Genomic DNA, 15788 nt, shown 5'->3' on the forward strand with positions numbered 1-15788 from the left:
GCTTTTTAATGCATACATTTTTAAAGGAGCAGTTCACCCAAATGATGATAAAAATATTCCTCACTTGCCTATAGTTGTGTCCAGTAGGGATGTAAACAAATAAAAGCACATAATTCAATTTTTGCCATAATATTCATGTCTCAAAATCATCAGACTTAGACTTCTTCTTCAGTTTATAAGTGATGCAGGGGATGTCTGTACATCAGTGGTGTCACAGGGCTGCCAGGAGCCATAACAGCATGACTCTCCATGATGCATATTTAGCTAAATGTAAACAAACACTGTAGGCTACAGGCTTAAAACACAGAGCTCCCATTATATACACTCTTTTAATGTGTAACATTGCCTGTACATCAGACCATCTTAGTATTAAAGCCCTCAGTTGAAAAAAACATTGCCATATGCAATTCTGGCTTGTGGTACGCCTCTGTTAAAAATCCACTTTCCATTTCCACCCTAATCATTAACTATATACAACTTTTATTTATACTCCAATTAGATTAGGCGTTTGTTTTTTTTTAAATGTGGGATTCAAATACAAATCACAGTATTGCTTCTCTGTTAAAATGTCTTAGAATCATGTTTATGTTTGTGGTTTTAGAATAAGTTTTTGTATTGCAGTGCTTTATTTTATTTATTTATTTAGTCATTTATTGTCTGTATGGTACTGACCTGAGCAAAAATCAATTTCCCTTAGCGGACAATAAAGAACATCTCTCTCTCTCTCTCTCTCTCTCTCTCTCTCTCTCTCTCTCTCTCTCTCTCTCTCTCTCTCTCTCTCTGATATCTCTAAATCTGAGCAAAATAAAGCTAAAAACTACCGTATGTCCATGCTTAGCTACCACTTAAAATGTGAGTTGGGTGAACTGACCCTTTAACAGATTTTCTATATATGTTTTTCTTTTTTCTTTTTTTTATCAGTAGATCAATGACCCCGATTTGTAATCTGTCACCCGCCACTGTTTGTCTGCTAATGGGGTTACCTGTGTGTTAATAGCTGGCGTTGACAATAATGGCTCTTGTGTTGATGGCCGTGAAGAAAACCTGTGATTGTGCTGTGTGCCGAGTTAAAGCAGCAAGGTGAAAAACTCCTCTTCCTTATCTCACTGTCATGGGTCACTGCCCCACATCAAACTGTCCAAAGACGGTAGTTCATCAGCACAGAAGACACCACCACCTCCGTCCCCCTCCATCATTCACACCCACTGCCTCCATCCTGCCTCGTATTTCCTCCTCATCCACTTTTCCCCCCCTAGGCAGGCGTGACCTGAGCCCCAGCGTGTAGCCCCGTTAACTCTTGACAGAATAACTGCACATAAAAGTGGCTCCTTTGCATTTCAATTCCCCCCTCAAAGATCGGGGCTTTGCCCTTTTCTTTTTTTTTTTCCTCAAGGATTCAGCTGATTACAGTGTTTTTTTATCTGAAGTTAACAGACAGAGCCGTGCCCTTTAATATTCCACACTCATTGTGGACTGGAGGGAGCAGTCTCCGCTGAGGACCGAATTTAGGACATCAAACAGCTTTCTCAAGGCATGAAGCAGGTCCCTTGTCTTTTTCACACTGATCCCAGCGGAGCTCGCTCTGAGCCTTTTACAAATGCAGATGAATCTCAGAATCTCCAGAGGCTGTCAGGATTTACACCAGTTCACCCAAAATAATGCTAATGACCTTAATGTGGTTTTCATATTGAGAGAGAGAGGAGACCACTCTGGATGACAAGTTGGGGATATGAGGTATAGAGTAGCCCACTAGCCCAGTGTAGTGAAATGCTGTGTTAAAAAAGGAGTGTGACGTATTTAATAGAGTGCTAATTACATTCATTTATGGGCCAGAGGGGGTGCAGGCCTGTGAGTGTGTTGGTCTGAGCTCTGTCATATTCTGCCAGCAGCTAGTTCACACAGACTGCTGCAGGGTGCTGAGCCTGCGACCCAGTGGCGGATACATGCCTTGTTGTAGCGGTCAGTTTGATATTAGCTACTCTCTGTGTGATTTTTCTTCATGGTGTGAAATGGAAACATCAAAGTCTAAAGTTCCTGTCAAATCGATCTGCTTGTGTGAGTGTGTACAAGCGTTGGTGTGACCTGGAGCTGCTGTCACTGTAAAGCAGAGCTGCATGGCCCAGTCATATTGACTAATATTAACTATTAATTATATCATATTTCATCTGCTTTTGATGGTTTCCTCACATTTTATTTTGGAATCTTTTTCAGACAAACTTTAGAAAACAGAGGATTTAGCTTTGCACTACATTAACGGCAGAAGGTTTGTGTAACTGCCAATAGCTGACCCTGCCATGAGGGCCGGGGGTAAAAGAGAGAGACAGAGGGAGAGAGAGAGAAATGTTTGGCAGCTGCTCAGAGGAAGGCCACAGACACCAACAGGGAGTGAAAATACTCTGCTATTCTTAAATGTCTAAAATAACAAAGGGGAACTTCGTACATGGTCACTGTGAGGATTTGCATATCTTTTACTTGTTTGTGTGGAACATGGCAGTATGAAGTATTACTTGTTTAGCAAAAAAAAATTGTTAAATGTTAAATTATCCTCAGTGAGATTCACACAAAAAACAAACAGAAATATACTGAAGACACAATGTGGTCAACTAACCTAATGAAGTGACTAATGGGAAACAACTGAGATCTAAGTGTCATCCATGATTTACTCAGTTAGACCACTGGTGGAAACTCCCTCAACTTTAATAGATAATGTCCATTTTATGCAACTCCTCCACATTTTAGAGGGAAATATTGTACTTTTTAATCCACTACATTTATTTGACAGCTACGGTTCATACGTAACCCTCCTCAAAAATGAGGTTTACTTTCATTTAAATGAGGTCTCCATAATGACCATAATTTCCAAAATAGTATGTGTAAAACCTGTGGTAATAAGTTGCAGTGAAGTTGGCTAAAATGGTCACAGGTGTTATAATTTATACCTTATGTTTTATGAACACTCAAACAAAACCAGGTCAATTTGGACCCAGGAGGGCAAATGTTCCCTGGTCGATGGAAAGACAACAGGAGGGTTAAAATGTAGATTCAGATTTTATATACAAAACAATCATTGACAAAAACAATGATGATGTGTTGTTACAGATTAAACTACCCAGCAGTATATAAAGTAGTTAGAAGTAGAAACCTCGACCTGCTTTAACACTGAAATGCTGCTTACATCTAACACATCAATAGTAATATAACAAAAAAAGTCTCATTCTAATTTTATACCTTTGATACAAATGTATTATACTTATTGTACTTTTGCATAAGAAAATTTTGAAAGTCAGACTTTTTCTTGAATTAGGACACTTGGTCACACGTTACTTTCGCCTATTGCTCCTTTTTTTAAGCAGATCATTCATCTGCGTGATTCTTCCACCACTTTATGCAAACTAGTGATCGCTGCTGAATCAATGGTCGATATTACAAAGAACAACTAACATTAAATATATTCATTCACACACAAAGAAAGAAAGAAAGAAAGAAAGAAAGACAGTAGTCACTTGAGATAAACCCCCTGCTGTAGCTCCTGTAGGAGATCTGGAGCCATGACAGACCAACTTGTGAAAGAGACAGTCCTCACCATCACGCTGCCTGGTGGTGCATCAAAGGAGCTCCTCTGCTGCTTCACATAAGACGTGATGATTTTTTTAGCAGATCCTCTATAGGCTGCACAGCTGTTCATATCAAACAGCTTTTTTTTGCTTTTTTTCCTGTTTTCCACACACTGCATATTTCATCGCCCACCCAGAGATAACTTTTACTTTGCATTCCACTCTGCTGACTCAGCGAAATGACTCAAACATTTGATTCTCCTCGAGTTTGTTTTGACATTGCCGGTAAGTGATGCCTTAAAAGACGACGCTTTGGGAGCAGTACAATGACAACAAACAATAGTCAAAACATCCACAAACATCCACAAACATCACGCGAACGGCCCCACAGATGATTTTTCGAGGTAATTTCGTGGCAGCAGTGAGTGATACGCTGCTGAGGAAGGGGCCGGTGGAATGCGAGCATGTGCTAGTATTACAGAGGGGAGCAAGGAGGGATCTTACTCCCTGTCTAGTTGACTTAGCAGCTGGCCTTACTTGGTAATGCTGCATAAGTCTCTGCTCTGCTCTCTTTAGACAAGAACAGCTTGCTTGTGTGTACTTTTACAAAAGCTGAGTAAAAGAAGGGGGAACTGTAAACGGAGCAGTGACAGAAGTAACCCAACCTCCAGGCGGACTGAATTAGTCACTCAGCAGCAAGTAAAGACCAGCACATGTTTTGTGGTCAAGTGAAGAGAAAAGGAAGGAGTGGCATAGTAGGTGGATGCTGGTATGAGAACTGCTGCTCCTCTTCTCATGCAGACTGCTGTCAGCCCAGAGTGAAAAAACACTGAGGTTCTTTTTTACCTCTCGGCCTTTCATTCTTAACCAACCCATTATCTCCAAGTTTTCTGCCCGATGATGTCAGGGAAATGTGGAATCTAATGTGGAAGTACTGCATTTCAGTGCGGACGATAAGGTAGGGAGATATCTGTTTTTACAGAGGCCCAAAGCATGGTGGTGCGCTGCTGGGAAAGCCATCAGGCTTATGCTGTTCCATGTGTTGGCCGAACACTCGCTCGCTCTGTTTTTAATATATTTGGACACCTGTGCTAGATCTGGAGCACAGAACACTTGCTAAATGTGTCAGGTGATGACATGAGATGCCAGGGATTGTAATTAGAGGTAATTTTAACTGGCTGAACATTTCTGAAAGTTAGCTGACTGTCTGATAGTTTGTGAAAAGGTTGTCTGACAGCTGGCATATGCAGTAGATCATCGTTTTACGAGTAGAGATCAAACCTGAAAAGTTGTTTCAGTGAGTTTTGTTTGCAGCTGCAACTTCTGACAGTTTATGTTGACACCTTCAGGCTGCTTGTTCTGTTCAAAAACTGCCCAAAAATACAAATGTATTTAATTTACCAATCACATAAAACAGAAAGGCTGTACATAGTCACATATGGGGAGCTGAATCCAGTAAATGTTTGGCATTTTTGCTCGATAAACCACTTAAACCAGCGGTCATCAACCTTATTGGCTTGTTGCCAGTTGCATGTCTTATGTTTTGCTTGTGAAACAACGACACATTTTTCTTTTTTTTACATCCAAAAGGAGTAAAAAATGTCATTAAATATGAGAAAATGTTTGAAAAAATAAGCATAACGCAACATGTTTTTCTTCCTCTATTAGTCATGTTGCGCCCACTCAAATCTATCTTGGGACCTCTTCTGGGGGTCCCCACCCCAGGTTTGGAATCACTTACTGAGATGATTAATCATTTCAATTGTTTTATACATTGTTTGAGCACTCATTTATATGAAAAATTGAATACTTATACAAGTTAGAGACTCAATCTAAAGTAGATGACAATAAGATGATTTACTGTACTTATTACTCTCAGCACTTATTTCCATGTGGAGTTCTATAACAAAGTTTCCTGTTTGTGTTCCTGAGAAGAGTGTAGCAGTATAAAACAGGCTGAGAGAGATGCCATAGTGGACGGGTTAAAGCATTAATGGTTCCACACAGTGATTTCACTACAGCAAGGCTAAAATTAGTGGCCAGTGTGGCGAGAGCAGCCTTAGTCAGCAATAGCCAATCACCATTCATAAACTCCCATGGTCTGTAATTCTAGTCCCTGTGGGTCGGCCAGCCACAGCTCAGAGTTCATGCTTTAATACAGAAAAGTTCCTCCCTCTGAGTGAGTCCACTCACTTTATTGAATTGATGATCCCCGTCTGGTACAGCACACGCACACCGTTTTGTGTAACTTGGCCATCAGACATTTTCCGTCTGTGCTGATTTCTCATGAATGCCACAGTTACATGGTTTTTCCTCTTGGCTTGGAGACCCCTCTGTCTGCTTTGCTAAAAATGACCGCACAGTCATTCACACATGTACACAGGAACTATAGAGGCTAAAGTCAGACATGTGGTATTTTTAAATACCTAGATTAAATGACCCATGTAGATATTTACAGTTTAGTTCACAAAAACAGAGAACCCTTGTCACATAACACTACCCTCTCTTCACTGTGTGTCACTGCAGTGAACAGTGGCAGCTAAAAAGATATATAAATGATATAATGGAGCCTAATAAAAGCTGCATTACTTGATTGTTCTTATTTTATTTGTAGCAGCTTGCTTGATGAACTAGCTGTACATACTGAAATATTATTAACTTACTTATACAAAGGTGAAAGCCTATAAAAAAGTTATTAGACAACACTAGCAACATTAGCATTTACTTGGAGTTGTGTGTTTCTGGGCAACTGACAAATTTAGTCCCAATATCTACTCTTCTTTTAGCTCTGTTTTTGTCTCCACCAAATCACAAAGCAAGGCTCTTTAGCTGCTAAATGCTCCAGCCCGTCGTTAATTATCTCATTGCTCTTTAGCTACCAAATGTTCCAGCTCGTCGCTAACTAGCTCGTCACTCTTTAGCTGCTAAATGTTCCAGCTCGTCGCTAACTAGCTCGTCATTCTTTAGCTGCTAAATGCTCTGGCTTTTTGCTAACTTTGTGTGTTTGGTGTCTGCTGCTTGGCAGGTAGAAAACTATGGGTTTATCAGACACTGAAAACAGCTACCTGATACAGCTGGAAATGAGGTTGATGTGTTTATACGCCAGAAAACTAAAATAATATGCCAAAAGAGGCTAAGATGTTCCACAGAGCAAAGGCAAGCCATGTATAAGAAATAAATGATCATCTCTGTAATGGAGACAGTTTTTCTAAACAGTTCGAAACATCTTTGACATTTCTAGACTGTAATTTCTTGTTATTTATTCAACTTTACATCTCGAGTCAAGTCCTACAAATAATGAAAAAAGAGCATCTTTAAAGTGTATGTTATCATTTAAAGCACTTGAAAACGTTCATATTTATGTAACAAATGTGAGGGTGGGGTCAAACTACTCTGCTACATTAGGACTGTGTGGATGTGGGTAGACCAGATTTGATCGAGAACATAAATAAATACTGTAAAATGAAATATGACATCACCTTTTTCCATTGACAACCCATCAGATGAGCATGTAGCACTCAGGCCCTGTTAATGTTCCCAGCAGCAGGAAGCAGGGCTACTGTTCTCTGTCTACTTTACACACCTAAGGCCTTCCTCAGTGTTATTGTTGCGACTGGCAGATGGAGTCTTTGATAGCGCTGCTCAGAAGACAGCGGCGGCGTCTGCCTGCAGAACATTCCTGAAGATGGGAGTCATACCTCAGTAACTCGTCTTCTCACATGCAGGTCTCGCTCTCTTCTGACCCTGCCACTCTGTTTTTTCTCTCAGCTAATGCCTCACTACATACCAACCCCATCTGTGTCTGTGTGTGTTTGTGAGTGTGTATGAGTGGTTTCCCCCCCACTATTCACTATCTGTAGAGAATTTTTAACCTGCTTTGCTGAAGCTGTTTTGTAATAAATTATCTTTAAAGAGTCTGGCTCAGGCTCTGTTTGAACTCCTGGCAGACTTTTTTTTCTTCCAGAGCTGTGTGCATGCAGGCCCTTTAAAAATGTTTGCCAATGAAACAGTAGAGGCCAGGCAACCTGATCTAGCCATTTCAACTGCGAGCCAAAGGAGCGCAGGGTATTATTTATTTAACTCGGGGACTCAGACGGGAGCCGAAGCTGCCGGTTCGAGGTGACCTGCACGTCTGTTTGTCTGAATTCTGTGCTCCCGGCCTTCCCCCGAGGAGAGGAAGTACAGTATCTCTGCTAGACACGACAACAAAATCGTCTGGTGTTTTCGACGACTATTCCAGCCACGCACCGCTTCCTAGCAGGCGAGCAAACTGCAGATGTTTGGTGCGTCATAGCCAGATCTGCCCTGTATTACCTCCCTGTGTTGTGAAGTGGGGCTCCCTGTGGGGACCGAGCCGGCCTTCGGACAACATCGCACTTTTAAGGTCAAGTCATTTCTGCGTAAGGAGGGAGTTAGAATTAGAGGGCCTTGTGTAAACATAACAGCACAGTCAGTCAGCTGTTGGCCGGGAGCGTTCTAACAGCACCCTCCCTCTGCACTGTAAAGCAGCAGCAGTATCTCAGGAGGAGCCTCTTGCTGTCCGTAACACACCTGAGGCAGAAGACAGGAGGCAGAGAAGGCTTTTGAACAGTACGTGCTCGCCAGGGACAAACAGACCGAGCAGCAAGGGCAGAACGGAGGAGCTGTACGGTGAGTTTGGGTCGGGGTGGAAGGGTTTCTGCAAGGAAAGACAGACTCCAAAATCATGTGAGACTTTTTATACTTTCTGAGAAACCAGCTCATGTTCTCTCATGCTCTAGTGCAGAGACGTCAGTTAGGGGAGATGACATCTGTGATCAATTGATTATAAGGTCACTTTCTTTCCGCCGCCATTCCTCAGCGATTTCACACTTTTCGTCTTTAGCACGTAAGGAATTCTTTTCATCCTGATTAGGCTTGTCAGATCCGGTCTCGTTATGTAAAAGCAAATTTACCTTGACTGTCTCGGCAGTGATGGACACAGCAGGGCAGAAGACTGGACACTGAGGTGAAGCTCTGTCTGCCTTTTCTTCATCTACCTTTCTATGAATTTCTTGTACTTTTGAAGAATTTCAACACCGAGGGGAAACTGTATGCTCTGCAGAAGGTAGTGCTTTTACATAGCTTGTCATTTGACTGCATGCCAGAATTGTAATTAGCTGTTATGAATATTTCAACAATGCAGTTTCTTATTTCCACCTGTAATTTGATTCTAGTCCTTGGCTCCCAGTAAGATGAAAGCATGTTTGTTAGTGTTTAGTTTATTGTCATTTTTATTGTAAATTTGAATCTTGGTCAACATTTTTGCCATAACTTACTTGAGTCCGGTTATATGTCTGCAGTATCAGGAGATTAAGCTGTTATGTTTGGGTTGGATAGAAATATCATCTCCATTTATTGCCCTTAAAACAGACTTGGATGGAATAGTAATGGATTTTGATTGCCGTAACGATGAATAAATGTCACCCTAATAACTTAAATGTCATTTGTAGCTCAGGCAACTGCTGCTCTCGGAGCCCCTTTTAATCACTGTCAGGTGCTATAATTGGCCCATTTCTAGCATCAGTGGTGACCCATGGCTCGGTCAATGATGACCGGACAGTGGCTGAGGTTGTCAGGGGCGCAGCAACCACCTGGGGTCCTCCTCCATCTTTTATGCATTTCAGCAAGACAGAACTCATCCAACATTAATGGCCATTGTGGCCTTGAGGCTCTGACCCTGGGCTGTCAGTAGTCCAGGGGGCACCACAGGCCCAGCCCTGGTTGCTCTGTGAGGCCTGCTGTAGCCTGACTTCACCCTGACTCTCATAACAGTAATGTGCCACCTGCTAATGGCACTCTGACGGATTAGATGCCCTGCAACCGCTTAAAATCTAAGCTATTGGCCTTATTCACCATGACCTTTCTCTTTCAAAGTGCTTTTCCCAGTATGGTATCAGAAAGTCCATTATTTTCTCCTCAGGAAGAGTTCCACCTCTACCTTTTGTAAATTCGGAAAGCATTGCTAAGTTATACCTAACAGCTGGAGGCAGCACTTGCCAGATTGTAGCTGTGTGTATGCATAACTAACCCATAACAACCCACAGCATGTGTGGATTTCCACTCAAGTGCAGTGCTTAAGAAGGTTTCATCATTATCGCAGCACAGAACAGAGCAGGCTCCAGCTGCCAACATCTGGCCGGTCACGTATTACATAAGTGCTAAAAACATCATTGTTTGACTCGAATCACTGCCCCAACGTCAGGCAAGTCAAGTCAAGTGGAAAGTTTGAACACATGCTTGTATCTTTATTTCATTAAAAATAATTTAGAAATTTCACTAAGACTATGTGGTTGTACAAGCTGTTTTCAACTGCAAAATTATTACACAATCTACCAAAGTCAAGTTTATAGGAAGTCATTTTTTTATTACTATGATTGTGTTCATAAAACATGTGTTCATAAAAAACATAAAATGTAAATCTGTTAGAACAATTTGTATAAGGGAGGTTTGTTTGGGAGCTATTTACTTCAATACCAACTCTGTTAATATTACAACAATGCTGTTTATAATGTACAGCCCCACAGCTAATCAATGGGGGGCTAATGGTTCCTGGAACACCTCCTGCTCTTCACCCACACCCTTTGGCATGGCATTCTGGGAAAATATCCATCACTGGCAGTATTTGCCCGGGGTTTTTGTTTTCACTGTTTAATTGTATCATCCAGGAACAGCATTAGAAAGTCTGTGGATGAACATTACTGCTCTCACTGCTGATGGAAAGCCATGATAATGATGTTGTGGATGATTTTAAAACAAAGAGTGGCGATGCTGCTGAGGAGGGAGCAAATGTTGAGTTGTATGTGCTTTGAAAGCTGTATTCTATGCTGCCATTGCTTGTGTTTTGACATTTAGTGATCAGGTTTAGTATTACCAATTGCATCTTGCCAATCAGAGGTACCAGTACAGTAATTAGAGAAACAAGCCTTTTATAGATTGGAAAACACACAAATGCCAACAAATAATTATCCCTTTGACCTTATATTTTTCCTGTTGCCCCCCCCCCCCCCCCCCCCCACTGTACTAGATCAGCCTTTAATCTCCCCTCAACAACCTTCATTTTCTTCCCTTCGCTCTTTTATCCTCCTCCTCTTTTATTATTCGTGGATGAAGTCTGCAATCAATTAGTGCGAGAGGGAGCCCAATCAATTCCTGCTCATTTGCAATTCCTCCCCTTTAAACACATACCTTTATTACCAATGTCATAATTCATGCTGAGAGAGATTGAGAGGATGGGAGGAAGGAGGGTTGAGGATGCAGAAGAGGGAGGATGGAGTTGGCAGAAGAGGCGTGTGTGTGTGTGTGTGTGTGTGTGTGTGTGTGTGTGTGTGTGTGTGTGTGTGTGTGTGTGTGTGTTTGCATGTGATTAATTAAAAGAACATTTGCAGAAATATTATAGAGAGTTTAAAAAGTTAATTTTGTATTCTATTTTTGTTTTTTTAAATGACCAGAAACAGAGGTCCTCACTTGGTTGGTGTACAATGATAGTCCCCAGTTAGTAATGTATGTATGTGTGTGTGGTCTAGGTGCTGTGAAAGTATCAAAACTGTGCCTTTAAACAAGCTGTTTTGAATTCTGTAAGGTTGTGATGTCACAACTACACACTCAGTGTTTCACCTACCATTACAGTGGAGGGCCCACCCTACCTTGGAGGGACCCACTGTCCCTACCTAAAAGAACAAAACATGACTATTTTTGTTATTTACCTCATTTATGCCCACTCCTTTCATTTCAGCTCAGTGTGAGTGTTTTGCTCTGTGTGCTATAGTTCGTTATATGTGATTGGCCCTGGCATGTGTCACTCAAGAGTCAGCCTATCAGAAGAGAGGGGCACTGAGCAGACAGAAACCAGCCTGTTTCAGGCTGAGACAGAGGGGCTGCATCCATAGCCTGTACAGATGTAACTTGGTGCTTTTATACCATAAAATATGCAGAAGTATGTAAATAGACCACAAAAATGAAAATTTTAAACTTGAGAACCTCTTCACATTAATCTAAAATAGGGGTTAATCAAATGACTTCCTTCCTGAAATTTGCTACTGTAAGAATGTACAGTTACTGAGAAAGAAGGGATCCTGACAGTAAATTGAGTCAGTAGATGTGAGTAGAATGTACACAGCTGTGCAGAAACATGTTTTATGAGCAATAGGCTGAGATGGCAGTGTGATTGGGGGGCAGGTGGTGGACCACTGGTAATTACTGGGCAGCACCGCTGCACAGTCAGTGGTCCCCACACACCAATCTGTCTTCTTCTGGCCCTAATGAAAAGCCTTTTAACATCTGATTAGCTTTTAATGTCACTCTGTGGGCAGGGGTGTGGTTTAGAAGAGACTGGGAAAACCGGCGAGTATGCAGATGTATATTATTCTTTGATCAGAGAGCAAAGAAATCAATGTGCAGATAATTGCAAGGGAGCTCTGTAATGTTTGGCCTTTAGCTTAGTTTTTAAACATATGTATGCATGTTGATATGGGCCAGTTTGAGGTTGTGTTTCTTCCCCATCTCCATTTCACCCCACAAAGGCGTCCGCTTGATGGATTTTGCAGATAAAGTATTTGATGACACAGGAGAGACGAGGCGTATTAGAAATTCATAGCAGATTATCAGCTGAGATGATAATGGACAACAGGGGCATAATGGCTGTCGTTGGCATTTTTCACCAGATACTGCGATATCCCATGCTTTTTTCTTTAACATGACTCTACCCAACTCATTTTCTCTTCTTCCTCTGGCTCGAAGACAACAATTCCTCAAAGAGCCGCTAACAATCACATTGTTCTGTTTCTCCTTTATGCCGGCAGCTTTCATCTGATCCCTCCTATCAAGTCACAGCTCAGTAGAAATGAGCCTAGCGTACTATATCAATATGAGTTCCCTTTGAAGAAAGACTTTCTCCGTCAAACAATTCTTGACTCATTCAGTGATTTTCTTAGCTTTGCAGTTTCTCAGTTTTTCACTTTGGCATGAAAGCTATCATAAATGTCAGTGAGTCTTTCATGGCATTTTTCACCCAAGAAAAAAGATGTTTTGCAATGACTAATGTCTTGAAAGTCTAGAATTGTTTTGATGCTTTGTGAAGGGGTCAAAAGCTATCTTGTATCGTGTTATGTGTGACACAGTACGTCAGAGGACTTGTCTAATATCTGACTGTCGTTTTGTTAAGACTTACAGGAGGCAAATTCTGAATGTTTACAGACTAACTGAAGAGTACGCCATTCAGCTTTATCTGTGGGGAAATGTGTTGTAAATAAAACAGCCTGTCATCACCAGAAAAATGACAGTATCAACCCACAAAATTGAATCTATCAATTTGTACACATGGACACGATTTTTCCATTTTTTTTCGTGAGAGTCAGCACAACTTTCAAACTAATGTATTTCAGTTGGAAGTAGGTTTCATGCCTGCAGGACATTTTTCTTTCTTTTAGTCGGGACTGTGGATCACAGAAGCTGTATTGTTGTTTTCTCATGTGTTATTCCTTTTTAAACCACAACCACTACATTACTCAACATTTAATCATGAGATTTTACCCTCGTTTTTATTTGTTTATTTTAATTTTACCAGGGAAGACCAGAGAGGACACACTGCATATGAGCCTTACTATGGCGTTTTCTCAGATTTGATGTGGAATTCTTGTCCACCGTTTGGGGCCGACAATAGACAGTTTTCTTTTCATTTGTAAGGCAAACAGGGTCTGGTTGTTAGGCCAGGGTTGTGCATTTAGTGAAGAAGATGGTGACATTTCATTTAAAAATTGTTAAATCACAACAGGAGTTATCTCAGGGCACTTTTCATGTAGATCCCTTAGAGACCTAACTCTTTATTTTATGTACACCCAACATTCCCCCATGAACAAGCATTTGGCAACCGCGGAAAGGAAAAACTTCCAAGCAGAACCAGGCTCTAGGTGGGCGACCACCTGCCTTGACCAGTTGGGTTGAGAGAAAAAGAGGGAGGACAAGTGGGTGGGGAGAGAGTGAGAGAAACATAGAGATGTACAGTAACAACAATGATAACAAGGGATAGGGACAACAAAATGAATTAATGAATTACGTAGAGGGTTGTCAAAAACAAGTCAAAAGCGCAATAAAGGTCAAATAACTCTTAAGACCAATAAAAAAATATTTAGAATTAGCTCTTTTCATGAAATGTCAAGCCAGAAAGCATGGAAAATGGTTTGTTCCTACTGTTTCCACGGTAAAAGGCTGATGATGAAGCAGACCTCCTGGAAAGGGCTAAGCAGCATGGTGAAGACTCAATCCTTGGGTCACCAAGGTGGCTGCCAGATGAGAACCACTGAGTCCAGTCTCAGACTAGCTGAGGCTACATAGTGGACAGTAGCAGTGGACAGTAGTGATGTTTGTTCCAGTCTCAGTGGCAGGCTACAGGGTTGGATGCTGAAGCTATGACTAACCAAAAGAATCCTTGGAAAAGTCTTTACAAAGTTTAACCACACAATAAATATAGATTACAAAAATAATAAATATTCAAATGGCGATGGCTAAACGCGTGTGGTTTTATGCATCTTTGTAGGCTGTATTCTTAGTTGTGAGTTCCTTTCTGGAGTGTTCAGCCCTTAGGAAAAGTGAAAAAGACAACACTGGAAATGCAACTAACAAGCCATTAAGGTTGGCAAGCCAGGAGAAAAAAGGGAAAAAGCCCAGCCAAAGAGTTGTAAAACTTTTTTATAGCCTAAGAGGCCGATTTTAAAAGAAACAGGATCCTTGGCGCTCTTTGGAAAGGAACACTTTTATTACTAATTTACCTCTTTGTGTGAAGAGAAAAACTGGCTTTCAACTGACTACTCACTTGCAATTTGACGCAACTTTTCTTCATCGATGTCTCGAAATCATAAAAAACCCTGAGAAAACAGCAAATAAATAAAGGTTGTAATCAATACCTTTTATCTTCTAATCTGTACTTAAGAACTGTTAAGAAAAAGGTCTACACAATACTAGCACTCAAACCATATCTTAATAATACCCTTTCACTGGTTAATATCAAATAACGAATACCATAGAAATTTGTTACTGAAACGATTACAGGTTGGCCATCAATTAGTTGGTCATTTAGAAAATTCTGGGCGTTCATTGTGGGTAAAAAGAGGAGAGGAGCAGGGAGGGAGACTCTCAGGAATGTGGACTTATCCCAAATTTATGACTTGAGATAGTTTGAGTGAGAGAGAAAGGGAGGATAGTCCATCAGCTCATCTATGGGGTGAGAGGAAAGGCCGGCTTTGTAGTTCTGTTCAGTGTTCATTTTTATGGCTTGAGGTCAGAGGTCATTGGGTCTGTGTGGTCTTGTATTCACACAGATTGACTTTTAGGCTAAAATATCAATATTTTTCTGATATTCATGGGCTCACCCAATACACCAATTCAAGGTCTCAGTATTGTACAGTTTCCTCACTAAAACTATACAAAATATGGGCCAGTTTGTCATAAAGCAGAATTGTACTCCGTGTTATGCATCGTGGTTGGCTCGTGAGGTGGCACTCAGCAGCCTGACAGCAGGATGTGGCCACATCTCTGTGCACAAGACGGGTAAACACTCATTAAATCCAGCTCTGCCTTTGCACACAAACATCTGCCGTCTGTTGCCACGGTGAGTCAGTGGACCCTGTCCAGCACCTACTGTAGTCATCCACCAGGGCATCTCTCAAAGTAGGTGCCATGGCACGCCAGCTCTTTGTGCACCGCGCTTTACCGCTTGCCGTGCCAACCAACTCCGGCGAGCCAGGTACCAAAACAAGCAGTCACCTCTTCCTGAAGTGAAAGAGAGCTGCCATGTGATAGGGGTGGGGGATGAGCTTCGGATCCACCACAGAGCCCACTGTTAGCACACATATGAGAGAGCATATGCTTAAATGTTTTGACAAAAGCCCCCATGCAGCAGAGGCAAGGCTTTCACTGTCTCCCTGCGGAGTCCTCCTGGCCTGGTATCACAGGCTTCTGGAAGTTTCACTGCAAGACTGTCGCTGCTGTAGAGCTGCTGCTTGAATATGTGCAGGGTGTACAGAGGTGTTTCTCTGAGGAGGTGACGTTTTATTTCCATCAGTGCCGGACTGATTACATTAAACCTGGTGTATGTGTGTGAGGCACCAGCTGATGCTGAGACACCGTGCTCTGAGATTTGGGCATCCACAATCAGCCTGAGCTGCTTTATTCTTTGCACTTGATTCAATTAGTTGATCAAGGAGGTGGCTCAAAGAAAAC

General features: G+C 41.6%; 1 protein-coding gene across 1 annotated transcript in view; it reads left to right on the forward strand.

The window, feature by feature from the left end:
* Positions 1-8189: 8189 nt before the first annotated feature.
* The window catches only part of iqsec1b (IQ motif and Sec7 domain ArfGEF 1b), a 58309-nt gene continuing 50710 nt past the window's right edge, over positions 8190-15788 (forward strand). Inside the window, exon 1 of the mRNA XM_053316803.1 lies at positions 8190-8204. The gene's annotated coding sequence lies outside the window, so the exon portion shown is untranslated. The remainder of the gene's footprint in view (positions 8205-15788) is intronic.

Source organism: Scomber japonicus, chromosome 3 (assembly GCF_027409825.1).
Source record: "Scomber japonicus isolate fScoJap1 chromosome 3, fScoJap1.pri, whole genome shotgun sequence".
Lineage (NCBI taxonomy): Eukaryota > Metazoa > Chordata > Actinopteri > Scombriformes > Scombridae > Scomber > Scomber japonicus.